General features: G+C 48.2%; 1 protein-coding gene and 1 pseudogene across 1 annotated transcript in view; one reads left to right on the plus strand and one right to left on the minus strand.

Annotated features, from left to right (window-relative positions):
• LMX1A (LIM homeobox transcription factor 1 alpha) overlaps positions 1 to 12,917 on the minus strand; it is a 156,215-nt gene that overhangs the window by 76,598 nt on the left and 66,700 nt on the right. The gene's annotated exons all lie outside the window — the stretch shown is intronic.
• On the plus strand, positions 2,707 to 3,071 carry LOC131754298 (small ribosomal subunit protein uS10-like; annotated as a pseudogene).

Here is a 12,917-nt window from a genome sequence, read left to right on the forward strand (position 1 = left end):
ATACCTTCCTTCACATATACCCCTGCTAGGGCCCCTCCTCTGCACTCAGTATCACGCCCTGAAAAGGCATTTTCTGATTCTCCTCACCAAACTTCAACTCCCCAGTCACAGTCTAGCTTGGAAAACCCTCTCTGCCTTTTCCTGCCCTTCAAGAGGTCTTTAATGCTAAGTCAAGTCCCTCTTTTTCTGATAACAAGAGCCTGCCGGCATTTTAAAAACAGACCCTTGCTGAAGAAGAGCTCTTGAAACATAATAAGATTCCAGCCAGACTGCGCTGCCCAAGAGGCAGCCGCCCTCCCCCCTCCCCCATGCAGTCTTTGGCAAAGTCTGGCCCTAGCATGCAGCCGTGGGTCCCAGGAAGAATCAGCACATGCAACTTGATGGGTAACTTGAAGAGGATGGATGGCCAGTGGTCCCACAACCATATGCTCAAACCCAGGGTGAACACAGGACTCAAAACTGGAGGTTATAACCACTCTCTCCTGACTTCGGCTGCTAAAATCACCTCGGACAATGTTATTCTACATTTGTCATGAAAAGCAAAAAGATTTTTAAAGTGTGACTGATGACAGGCTTCCTTGGTTGAAATAAATTCCTCAGCTCTTAAGAGAGTGGTTGGAAAAAAGCATTTACTCATGATTGAGGACGGAGGATGATACTAGTAAGATATCGCATGTGAGCACACTTTACAAAGGACGTGGGAACTCCATACACATCATTTGGTGTTGTGAGAGTTCTTGTTGGTAACTCCAACTGACAGCAGAAGAAATGGGGCACTGAGCAGTAGAGAGAAATAGAAAGGTGGAGGTAAGGGCCTCCACTGAGCCCGAGATTTGGGCACTAAAATCTTTAATCAGCCAAATTCAAGGCATGCCACAACTGTGTTCATGATTCCTACGCTGAGGGTACGAATGAGCTGCAAGTAGGGTGCAATCGTGCAACAGCTCTGGGACCTATATTCAACTGTTTGAGACAGGAAATGGGGAGTGCCGGGGAAGGGACCTGCAGGGCTCATTGGTAAGAGCTGCAAGTCAAGTCGGGGTGGAGTGGCCAGTTTGCTAGGGCTGCTGGAATCCCGAGTGCCAGTCAGGGCTGAGTGGCAAGACGCTGGCGACAGGAGGAGGTGGGGGTCAGAAAGGCTCTGTGGGTGGCACGTCCACTCGATGAAGTTGTCTTGGCATCTGCCCATCCCTCCACTCTCCGCCAGGGCTCACAACCAGAGAGCCAGCTTCATTCGAGAGGGCATCTCTGCCAAATCTTCCGCCCAGGAAGGGGCATTCCAGGGCCGTGGCAGCATCTGGGCGACTGTTCAGGGACCGCAAACAGGGTAACCACACCTGGGATAACGTCACTCATTGAGTCTTCATCTCACACTCCCTCTCACCGCGGGCAAGTGTATGTTCGGATCAGAGACGGATCTAACATGGGTTGTCACTGCTCCACGTGAATCCTTCAGAGCACCCAGCTGCCAGGAATACCCAAGTCCTCCTTTGCTCCACCAGCCCTCTTTGGGCTTCAGATTCCTGGAATCTGCTTCCATCCGTCCACTGTGGCCACAGGCAGGTCTCATCCTTCTGCTGGGTTCACCCTACTTCCACCCTCCACGGCACCCCACAGCACCTAAAATGCTTCCTGCTAGAATGGCAAAGAAAGAGTGGGATCTGTTGTCCTTCAGGGCAAGAATCCAGCTTCTTCTGATTGGTTGGGTGACATAAGTGAAGAAATAACTAGGATTCCCAGTCAGGGGTCTGTGATTGGGCATCAGGAGGTCTATGAACCCCCCAGAAATTGTATGGTTTTGTGTATAGGTGCTTAATGTGAATTTCTGGGAATAACTACCATACCTAATGTCAGTTACCACGCACGAGTTGCTATTCTAAAGGCTTAACCCATAGCAGCTAATTTAGTCCTTACATAGGAGATACAAATTGCTTTTATCCTCCATTTAAAGGTGGGGAAACAGAAGTACCAAGAGGCTAAATAACTTGCCAGGGTCACAGAACCAACCAGCGGTGGAGCCGGGCTTCAAACCAGGGGCTCTAGCTGCAGAGCCTCCGCTCATGAAACCACCTTGACTTACTGTCCCAGTTTACATCACATTCTCAGAGAGGTCCATAACCTCACCACGTTTAACTGTCTTGGAGGCATCTAGATATCAACATCTAGCATGTGGCTGTGCCCTTATAGTTTTTGTATGCCGAGAATCTAGCACTACGCCTGGAACCCAGGAGACACTCGGCAGCCACTCTATGAAAATGAAAAGTGACGATAATCCAGGCTCTCCTTCAGTACGTTTCTCCTGCCTCTCAGAGCAACCTTTCTCACATCCCCTCACTTCTTCCTGGCACCTCCATCACGCCAAGCCCCTCATCAAACACAGGAATTTCCCCGCCACAGGTGTTCTCTCTCTGCCTGCTTGCTGCATCCTCTCTCTTGCTGTCCTCCCTCTTCACCTGCAGTCTCTCCAAACCTCACTGGTTCCACACGCCCTGGGGCTAGCCCATACCACCCGATTCTGGACTACCTCCTGGTTTGACTGGCAGTTGGATGGGAGGTGGCAGGACCAGATAAAATTCAGTACACAGGCTCTTTGAGGACGATGCGGTCTCCACTGCAGCGGAGCCTCGGGCCACCCACTCCTGCCCCTGACTCACCGCTGTTCACCCCCACCAAGGAACAAGTCGGTCAGGAAGCCGCGCCGCAGCCATGGCTTTTAAAGATACCAGAAAGACTTCCGTGGAGCCAGAGGTGGCGTGGAGATTCACCAGATTGGAATCACCCTCACCAGCTGCTACGTGAAGTCTTTGGGGAAGGTGTGTGTTGACCTGATCAGAGGTGCGAAGGAAAAGAATCCCAAAGTGAAAGGACCAGTTCAGATGCCTACCAAGACTCTGAGGATAACTACAACGAAAACTCCTTGAGGTGAAGGTTCTAAGACTTGGAATCGTTTCCAGATGAGGATCCACAGGTGACTCACTGACCTGTGCAGGCCTCCTGAGATTGTCAAGCAGATCACTTCCATCAGTATTGAGCCAGGAGTCGAGGTTGAAGTCACCATTGCAGATGCTTAAATCAACATTTTTAATAAATTGATAATCAGTTGTTTAAAAAAAAATTCAGTACACAGGCCCTCAGTGGGGAGCACAGCATTAAAAAGTCTTCACCCAGAGAAAACTCACCTGCAGGCCAAGAGGAAGGCATCAGAGCGTTAAAGGGGACCCAGTGCCGAGGGTCCTGAAGGTGAGGTGTGAGGCGTGAGTCTTTTTATCTGAGGCCCGCAGGGAACCTCAGCCCCGAGAGCACCGGGCAGGAGACAAAGGAGGCAGCCTCCTCCCTGTTGGTGAGGGCCTCTTCTGGAACTTGGGCTTGAGGAGCTCGGAAGTTAAATGTCCACCACCAGCTGTACATCCTGTGGGCATTCAGCATGTTTTCCTGTGTCGGTGAGTTCCAGGCCAGAACTAGGAGACTTTCCACTGTGGGTCGCAAACTCACCAGGCTTGTCCAGTCGTGGCTGAAATCGGTTCTTCCCTGACAGGAACTCCACGGTCTGTGAAAAATAAACGGGTGTGGACTTCATCCAGTGGGCAGAGGTCTTGTCCTTGAAAAGTAGCACTGCAGTCAGCAAGCACTGGCCCGAGTCTGCTTCCTGTTGCAGCGGAGACTTGGAAGAAGAGCCAGAGGGCCTATCTCAGCGCCCTCTTCTTAGTATCAGTCACAGAGAAGTATTTCCAGGACTGAAGGGCATGTTAGTTCTCTCTCCTGCAGCCTCTTGCACCGCAGGGAAACTGGAGAGAAGATCTCAGAGAGAAGATACATGAACTCCACCTGCAATGCTGCCCTCCCTTGAGGGGAATGGGATGCTGATGTTTGATTCATCTATTCCCTCAGTGCAAGAAACTCACCTGCTTTATGCCTCAGTTTCCCCTTTAGTTAAATGGGGTCCGTGCTGCGAATCCAGAACCACATCAGTCAAATGAGTATATCTAACACCCTCCAGAAGCGGCAGAGGGCAAACTTATCCTCTGATTAGCATCTCTATAATAATAAAAATAATTTGTAGTATTAGTTCTGACAAACGACCACAGTTTGGGCCTATGCAGCAGTGTCTCTCCACATCAATAAACATATCAACTGCCCCAAAGACTCTCAAGTGGAGATTTAGGGGGAGGGCTCGAGTGAGCCGTTTACATGACCCCTTTCCATCTCGCGGTCCCCCTCTCCCCGGGGCAGGCAAGTGCTCGTTTTACTGCCTGGCAACCAGACTGGGACTAAGCTTGCTAAAATATGAGTGTTTTTTTGGCTGGAGTACCAGAGCGCCTGCAGCCCTACGGAGAGAGAAAAATTGAACACACCAGGCCGTGGCTCCAGAAAGGGGAAGAATTAGACTTCACACCGAGCAGGCTGAACCATGGCATTCTTTAGATAATGCTTAACAAACCCCCAAACAAAGGCAGCCAACTTAGCTGCATGTTCGTAAAATGTATTCTCAGCAGATTCGGGCTTATTGAAGCACTGAGTTGCTTTGCAGCCAGGGTCTCCATCCTAAGCTTCCCGTTTTTCCGTGCTGTTCCCCTTGTCTAAATTCCTACAGATTCTGCCAATCAGAATTCCTCACTTCGGGCTCAGGAGGGCTTAGCAACCAAGGTAAATGGTGGTGCTTTTAAATTTGATCCTAACCCTGAAGAACAACTGCCCCCTACCCCAAAGCCCCCTGCTCTGACGAGCCATCTTCTGAGGCCAGTCCTCAGAGGTTTGCAGGCTGACACCGCTTAGAGATGAAGTGTGTGGAGTTCTGGGATTCACCTCCACATCTCACCATTCCACCTCAGATGACACCTCTTACATTTATTCAATGCTGTCATAGACTTTCTATGACCAGGATCGTGAAAGTTCAAACTTGAAGTTATTTTTATTTTTGGAAATGCCACTGTCAGTGTTATTTTTAAAGCCATGGCTATCATTAGTATTACTAGCATTTGTGCACCCAAGTAGAAAGCCAGCTTGATAAACTAGTAGACATGTTCTTGTGGTCCAATCCGTTTTTTGCTGCAGAATGTATAAGGCTAGGTAGAAAGGGCAAAAGGTATGGAAGCAGGCTTATAGATCTCAGATCAAACATAAACGTCATTGAACTCCACTGTTACTTAGTACAGCTTTCACTCCTTCCTCTCCCTCCCCCCTCCATGTTATCCCATTTATCCTGTACCCAAATACCCCAGGATTCGTGTATTAGCTGGACCCTTTTGTAACAGTTGGTGGAGAACAGGAATTTAAGGTCCGGAGACTAGATTGGGGTTACATATGAACTCTGCAAATTTCATGAGAGCAATACTTTTCCTGTAGGAGAAAGCACCTCTTCACTCCAAGATATGGAGAACTGGCCCTGGTGGCTAGAGTCCCACCAGCATCCTCTGCTAACTCTGGGACCTCACACGGGATTCTTTGTTAGGGGCCTTCTCCATAAACTCAGAATAACAATTCCTACTCTCACTGAACTTCCAGGGCTCTCTCAGGGGTGGATGGGATAAGGAGTAGAAAATATTTTCATTGCCTCTGAGAAAGATGTGCTGACTGAAAAAAAAAAAAAAAAAAAGCACAACCTAAAATTTGAAAATTATGTTTTATTCAGAAAACTTGCTGAGGACTTACGCCTGGGAGGCAATCTCTCATATAGCTCTGAGGGACTGCTCTGAAGAGCTAAGGGAGGGGCCAGGATATATAGGAGTTTTCGCAACAAAAATCAGGTAGTCAGAAAATCAAAAGATTACTATTAATTAAAGAGAAAACAGACATCTCAAGTTAATGAATTTAGCGCTTTCCTATGTATGGGAAGATGCAAAAGTCTGGGCTTATTAAAATCACTCCTTTGATATACACCTTAACTATCTAGGGCCAGCGTCCTGCATTTCTCTCCATCCTGAATCCCCTCATGGTGCATAGCTGGGGGTGGCTACAGTGGCTAATGGTTTGATGGCTGCAACATCCTTTGTTTACTGATATAGCAGGTGACATTTTTCATCCACATATGCAAGATATTAAGCTTCCTAAAAAATCTCCAAGACTCTAGCTCTTGAAGATTCTTGCATGTGGCTTGCCTGAAACCTCATCTCCACTGAAAAGTTGCAGCTGAGAAACTACACCCAACCCCAAAGCACGGACCAACACCTCTAACCAGTTTGTGAGCTGAAGTCTGCTTGGACTGGTGACCTAAATGTTCATGGATTCAGGTCTGCAGATTTAAGAGGTGACCACAGCAAACATGGAAGCCAGGAAACATGTCAAACACAGAGCTTAACAACAGAGTCCAGTTCCATCCCCAGGAGACAGAAGAGACTCCAGGACTACTGGAGGTGAGGACAAGGGAACTTTCAGGGTGGCTCCACACAGAGCAGAAAGCAGGCTTTACGGATGATGGCTGCAACTGTGCATTTTTGCATTTATGTGTATACAGTGATTGTCTGTTACAGAACGCCCACTCAGGCACATGGACCCACAAGTAATAATACCACACATATAAGTGTGTAAATGTGTATGTGTGTGTGTGTGTGTGTGAAGCCACAATGCACTGTCTGAAAATGAAGCTATATTGCCCAGAATACCACCTAACCAATAGTGTATGTTCAGTAAGTTACCTGTTGACTGATAAGTGATTCTACAGACTTCTAAATTATCCACATAATTTAAGGGTCTTCCCCCAAGAGATCGCAATGGGTTTTCACTGATAAATCAACCTCTCACTCAGGCCATGGTGATCAATAGCCCACAGTTGTGAAACTGCTGAGTGGGGTTCCGGCAATGGATAGAAGGAAGCTCATAGTGTCTTCTACCCCCAGCCCCTTGACACTCCTGCTTCTTGCTGGAGACTAAACCCTGGGTCTTGGGCCTCTGCTTCCTCTCCCTCCATACACTCTACCCAATTCATCCATCCATCCCCATGGTTTTCAATACCATCTACAGGCTGATGAATCCCAAAGCCCTATCTCTGGCCACTTTTCCAAACTCCCAACTCATATCCAATTGCTATTTGACATCTCCACTTGGATGTAAAACACACATCTCAAACTTCACCTGGCCAAGCAGAACTCTTTGCCCCCGTCTACTCCCCAGATTGTCCACGTCGCAGTCAGTAGGGTCTCCACCCACCTAGGAGTCACTTTATCCTCCACACCCTACCATCTAAGTCAACCAGTCCCATGAGGCCTCTGAATCATGTCCAGAACTCTTCCTTTTCTCACTGTCTCCATCAGTACCTCCACTTCTTGACATCCTAAACTCTGCCACAGGGCAGCCAGAGGGTCTTTTTTGAAAATGTAAATCAGAGCTCACTCCCCTGTGTAAAGCCCTCCAGGGATTTCCCATTGGATTTAGAATAAAATCCAAAATCCCTACTCTAATTTACCAAACTTCCAGTCTGATCTTTGCCACCAACTCCAACCCCATATCATGCCACTCTCCCCTCCTTCACTCAGCTCCAGCCTCACTGCCTTCTTTCTGGGCTCAAATAGGTCAAGCTTTTTCCCAACACAGGGCCTTTTCACTGGCCACATTTTCTGCCTGGAACAACCAGCACCACTGCCACCTCTGCCTCCTCTTCCCCCTCCTCCTCCTCCCCTCCTCCTCCTCCCCTCCTCCTCCTCCCCTCCTCCTCCTCCCCTCCCCCTCCCTCTTCATCCTCCCCCACCTCCCCTCCCCCTCCCTCTTCACCCTCCCCCTCCCCCTCTCCCTCCCCCTCTTCACACTCCCCCTCCTCCCCTCCCCCTCCCTCTTCACCCTCCCCCTCTTCCCTCTCCTTCTCCTCCCCTCCCCCTCCCTCTTCACCCTCCCCCTCCTCCTCTCCCTCCCCCTCCTCCTTCTCCTCCCCTCCCCCTCCCTCTTCACCCTCCCCCTCCTCCTCTCCCTCCCCTCCTCCTTCTCCTCCCCTCCTCCTCCCTCTTCACCCTCCCCCTCCTCCTCTCCCTCCCCCTCTTCACCCTCCCCCTCCTCCCTTCCCCCTCCCTCTTCACCCTCCCCCTCTTCCTTCTCCTTCTCCTCCCCTCCCCATCCCTCTTCACCTTCCCCCTCCTCCTCTCCCTCCCCCTCCTCCCCTCCCCCTCCCTCTTCACCCTCCCCCTTCTCCTCTCCCTCCTCCCTTATATGGATGGCTCCCTCTGGCATTCAGATCTCAGCCCCAATCGGCCCCCTGATCACACCCTAAAGTACCCATCTGGCTACTTTATACACCACCCTACATAGCACTGTTTTTCTTATTTGCATCTTTATTCACTTTATTCCTTATTTGCATCCTTATTCCTTTATTCCTCCAGCTCTAATGTAACTCAATGAACAGAGATATCACATCTGAGTGGCCAGAACAGAGCCCAGCATATAGCAGGTTCTCAGAACATTTTCAAATGTATGGCTCTTCTAACCAATAAAATACACACAAACACACATTCATGGTCACAGACGTTTAGGTAGAATTTTCTCATCATTCTCATTGTCCACAAGATATTACACACCACAAGCCTATGCTTACTTTATGTCTAATATCCTTTTGTTGCCAGGAGGCAGAAGAAAGAAATCGCTGAATAACTATTGCCTCAATTGGCAAGAAGTAAGGAAAAGACCAAATTGGCTCCCCCTCACCGCAACCTCCATCATGACAAACTATCTCTATGGTCCATCTGAACACCAGTATTTAAGGAACAGTTTTGAGATTGGAAGACCTAAGTTAGAATCAGGGGCTCAGCCACTCACTACACAGGGGATGCCAAACACCCGCCCCACTCTCTGGCCTTTGTTTTTTCCTCATCTGGTGGATGAACATACTATTAGCCTGCCCACCTGAAAGGGCTGTAATGAGGAACAATGAAATATATAAAATCACTTTGCACACTGCAAAGTATAAGCTATAAATGTAGGGATTATTGGCATTATTGAGATAAATGGAATTTTCAATGACTTCAAAGATCTACCTGATTATTGACTTCATTTGATACCATTGATTACCTTGGCTCAGGGTGTGTGTGTGTATTTTGGGTCAGGATTCGAGCAAAAGCAGGGCGGCTAACCATGAATTTTAAAGAACGCATCCCAACAACAAACACGGAAGGCTCATTCTGGGAGTTAAAGCTAATATTAAGAGCGAAGAGCCAGCAGGCAGAGGAGGTCAGAGTTAATTACAGCCCGCGGCATTTTACATGGTGCCTACCCAGGCCCCCTCCGCTGGGAACACCACATTCTAAATCCGAGCTGGTTGATATTAGCGAGCACTGATTAGAATATGCCCACAGGGCCTCTTAGACTTTCCTCCTCTTTTAAAGCGTTTGTTTTCAGCAAGATTTATGGGCACCTCTGCTGAGCGCAAGCAGGTTTGCCAGAGCATGCAAGTCCTTCCCTTTATAAAGCCTTGGCCGCACAGTGCCCGCCTGGGCAGCCGGGTGGGAAGAAAGGCAGGCTCCATCTGGGTGATCTTCCTTCCTGCAGAGAAGAGCATGTAGGGACCTGGCAGAAAGTGTTCAGATTTCTGACCGGCCTGCAATGGCCCCCAGCACCACGAAGCTACCAAAGGGGGGTAAACACCCATGGCCTTCGGGAGAACCAGAGGGTCTCAGTCTCTCCATCTGTGAAATGGGTTGACAGGAAAAATGGAAGTTGACCTTGCCGAGCTCTGACAGGTAAGAAGGGCTTGATGTTTGGAAGAAAGTCCTTTAAACCTTAGCCACACACCCAGAGTACTCTTCTTAGAAAGAATAAATGTATTTCTCAGATTTAAATGTTCATGTGGAATGGGCAGCAGGATCTCCAGCCAGGATGCAGGGATCCAGTGAGGAAAATGAAAGAATTCTCATCTCCACTTCACAGTTATGGCCCATCCCACACCTGGAAGGAAATCCTCAGGGAGAGAAAGTTCTGCAAGAACTCTATTCCCTACTTACTACCCAATCTGAGTGAGTCTGGACCTGTGGGATGAGGTCCCTCTGTAAAACGGGATGTGGATGAGATAGCATGTCACATTCCTTCCAGTCTAAACACTATCACTCTACAATTCTTCTTGTCCCTTCCCATGACACCCACAAAACCAGGGACCATTCTGAAAAGAAATAAGGGACGGCTCTGAGACGCCGCAGGCCTTCTCTGGTCAGGAGTTGCTCTGTGTCTCAGGGCTGCCAGGGAGGATAGTCTTCTTGCCCAGAAGACAAGAGAAGGCTGAAATGTCCAAGGTGAATGCATGCGTATGGGCTTCCCCATGAAGGATTAGTAAGGAGACCATGAGGACCAGCTGTTCACCATCTCCAACAAGGACCAAATAAAAGGGAACGGGTTCTGCCTGACGGGCTGGGCTTAGGCTGCAAATAGGGAAGTGTTTCTAGCCAGGACGGGTTGTTAAATACAGCAACGGGTTACTAACAGAAGCGATGTAAGCTTCTTTTTCAAACTCCTCCTCTGGCCTGATGGGCCCTTGAGTGTCTGAGGTGGCTCAGTTGTCTGAAGTGAAACTGAGAGGAAGGGCAGGGGCTATGCGATATCCCACCTTTGCCAGCCATGTGATGCTTCTCCCTGGAGTCTGTCAGAGTGTGACTAGCTAATTAGAAAAATGGCAGCCCCTCTCCTTGGCCAGTTAAAAAAAAAAAAAAAACAGGACTAATCCAGACTCAAAGGCCGAGTCCAAGAGGAGGCAGGCCCCCTGAGCAGTCGCTGTGCAGGGGGAGGGGAAGCTGGCAGCAGGGCTGTTGTCTCAAGTCCAGGGGGTTGAGTTGACCCCTCCCATCACCACTTTCACTACTTCTGTGACTATGGACACACTACCTAAAACCCCTGAACCTTAATATCCTCATGTATAAAATTAGGTTCAATAATTCCCACCATGGAAGGTCCTTGTATTAGATGAGTTAACTTATGTAAAGCACCTGTTACGTGGTCACTCAGTAAATATAAGTGTTCTTCTTTTCCTCCTGGCAGGCTCTGAATCTGTGCAGGAAGTGCCCTGATTGACCTCAGAGGTCACACCAGGAAGACAGGAGCCAGGGGAGAGCCAGAGTGGGTCGACCTGCCAGTTCCTTTGACTCATTTCGTGAAGGACCCTCAACAGGTCTAAATTACCCCAACGCTGTGTACCTGGGCAATGAAAGCACACAGCTTCAAAAACCAGAATCTGAGGATTCCACACTCGGCTTTGCCTTGATCAAGTTCCCTTGACTTCTCTGTGCCTCAGTTTCCCTTGATTCAGTAAAGATGGAACAAGAGTATCTAGGGTGGAGGGGAGAGTACCCACCATGTACCAGGCACCAAACTTAGCACTTTCCATACTTTCCTTTAATCCTCAAGAATCCTGCAGGGTTATTACTGTAGAGTCATTTTACAGGTAAGGAAACTGAGGTTTACAAAAGCAAATTGCCAGAGACCAAACAGATCACATGTGGCACCAGGATTCAACTGCAGCCTATCCAGCTCTGAAGACAACCCCTTTTGCATTTTAAAATACCTCTTAAGAGGTGTTCTGAGCATTTGCAAGATTGTGTCTACAAAGAATATTTGATTCTGGAAGGGAACCAGCAACTCTTAAGTACTGCAGATTCCAAGGTGTATCTACCTTAAATTCTCCATCTCTCTGCCCCCTCCTATCACCCAACTAGGTTAAAATCCAGGAGATACATACAATGGGAATTAATAGTAAGACTAGGTTAATAGGAAAAATAAAAGAATGTCCCATTGTATTTGTCTTGATAATAGGAAGCACAGAAACTTTAAAAATGCAAACTACTAATTGTCTAAATGACCTCCTACTCCACTGCCTAGCCAGCTGCCTCAGGTAGTGTGGGCCAGGCTGCCTTCCATAAAATCCGTCTGATTCAGTCCAATTCATCAGACCCTAAAGACTGTTCTGGTGGCAGAATATGATCCGTGACTTGAGAATTCCTCTTCATATACGAGGGAATTCATTTCTCCCTGGGGCCTGAAGCACTGAAGTCCTTCTCACTCCACCCGCAGTAGGTAAATTGGCGTGTGGACTACACCTCTCCTTAAAGAGAGAAGCCCAAATTCAGAAACTAATTTGCCAAAAATGAGGCAGTGACAAGATTTAGTTGGAACTGGGCCCTCAGTGAGTTATGTCTGTTAACTTTTTTGTTCCTTTGCGTTCTAGAGCTCTGGTAGACTCCAGTTATTTGCCTAGGAAGAGTGAAGCTGGGTCTTCCCACCCAGGTCTCCCATCCCAAAATTCTAGACGCTAACAGTATTGTTTCCTTCACCTCCCAGGTGACACCTCCTACAAGGGCCACACCTGCCGCCTGAGTCTTGAAAATACAAGAGCCTTGTTGAGGAATACTCTATTCCCAACAAATCTATAGAAGTCAGTTAGGGAAACGTTATCCACGTTCTTGGTTTTACTAAACAACAACAAACAAGTAACAATAACCACAAACCAATTGACCACTAAATTCCTCTAAAAACTCTTTTATTTCAAATATCTGATGTAGAGCCAATTTCCCAAGAATGCCACTGTTGTGTAAATTGAGGTACGCCTGTCCTGAGAATGAACTCCCCAGCCAGGGTCCCTTGTTTGGTTGTATAGCCATAGAGCCAGACTGAGTTATTCATTAACTTCCTGTATGAAAACCGAATAATAAAACTGAAGTGTGTTAAACAAATACAGATGAGGGGGTTTAAATCACCTCCAAGTCACTAGGCTTAAAACCGCTGTCATTTCCCCTGGAACAAATACGCTCTAGCACCACATTATTAAATGGAGATAACAATATTTATGCCCATCTCAGGTTGGGGCCTGGGTGGACAGCTCTTCCGGACCGGGCCAACACAGAGGAAGAACTGACAGGCACTGGCGGAATGGGTAGGTGGTTCCCACCCCCCGAGTCCCCTTCCAGTCCTGTGATTCCAAAATATGCTCAGAGGTGAGAGGCAGAAAGGTGTCTTGGAAT

Source organism: Kogia breviceps, chromosome 1, assembly GCF_026419965.1.
Source record: "Kogia breviceps isolate mKogBre1 chromosome 1, mKogBre1 haplotype 1, whole genome shotgun sequence".
Lineage (NCBI taxonomy): Eukaryota > Metazoa > Chordata > Mammalia > Artiodactyla > Physeteridae > Kogia > Kogia breviceps.